At 40.7% G+C, this 1,025-nt stretch overlaps 1 protein-coding gene across 1 annotated transcript in view; it reads right to left on the bottom strand.

The window, feature by feature from the left end:
- Positions 1–433: 433 nt before the first annotated feature.
- Positions 434–1,025, bottom strand: part of LOC138969269 (uncharacterized) — a 9,183-nt gene continuing 8,591 nt past the window's right edge. The window contains exon 4 of the mRNA XM_070342016.1: positions 434–1,025. This exon is cut by the window's right edge and continues 1,228 nt beyond it. The gene's annotated coding sequence lies outside the window, so the exon portion shown is untranslated.

Below are 1,025 nucleotides of genomic sequence, written 5' to 3'. Positions count from 1 at the left end.
AGAGAGAGAGAGAGAGAGAGAGAGAGAGAGAGAGAGAGAGTTGATTATTGACAATAAATCAGTAGAACTGTTTTGACGATATCCCCCCTCCCCACCCCCATCGAAATGATCCTTGTGTTCACTCAATTAAATGTCGTACGTCTACACACACATAACACAAACACCCACACATACACGCATACACACGCCAACACTTGCGCGATCGCTCGCACAGCTCGCACGTATGCTCGCACACACGCGCGCACATACACACCAACACACTCACACACCAACACACACCCAGACTAACACACACACACACACACACACACACACACACACACACACACGCACACACACACGCTACCCCATCCCCCTCACTCACGCACACACTTACGCAGATACTTTCATTTCGTCTCCGTCATTCAACATCGATGATGAACACAACACACAGTTGTTCTTATACTGTTTGCTTTATTTACTCAATACCCTTATCCTAACATGAATATGGACATCTTTCAATCGGAAGAAAAACGATCAACCATAGCATACATTTAAACCCTGTACCCAAAAGTGAAACACGCAGCATATGTACATCTCTATATAATTGCGGGTATCGGCCGTTTCAATTGTTTCTCATAGAGAACCGAAAACATAAATATATAACAACCTACAAAAAACAGAATACCTAGAAAGAACAGTCTTAAGAAATCAGCCTGTAAACGTTGTATTTCGAACGTAAACGTTGCCCTCCTGCTGGTTTGTTATACCCTTCTTTCTCACACAACAATTCAAGCAAAGAAGTAATCAGATTTGCGATTCCGATATCTCCATACTTGCTCAAATAGGATAAGCGATAATAATCAAAGAAATGGTTTATACTAACGTCTTGGTGCTGTTTTGACTTATCGATGAAACCTCTTCAGCTGAGGCTTTAACATTTACGGGATCATATTAAACTTATGTCAACATATTGTTGTTAAAATCTGGCAGTTATAAAATGCATGTTTGTGCACAGAAATAAACACTACTAAAAATATGAACAG

This window comes from Littorina saxatilis, linkage group LG6, assembly GCF_037325665.1.
Source record: "Littorina saxatilis isolate snail1 linkage group LG6, US_GU_Lsax_2.0, whole genome shotgun sequence".
NCBI classification, from domain to species: Eukaryota; Metazoa; Mollusca; class Gastropoda; order Littorinimorpha; family Littorinidae; genus Littorina; species Littorina saxatilis.
This window is presented reverse-complemented; position numbering and strand designations above follow the sequence as displayed.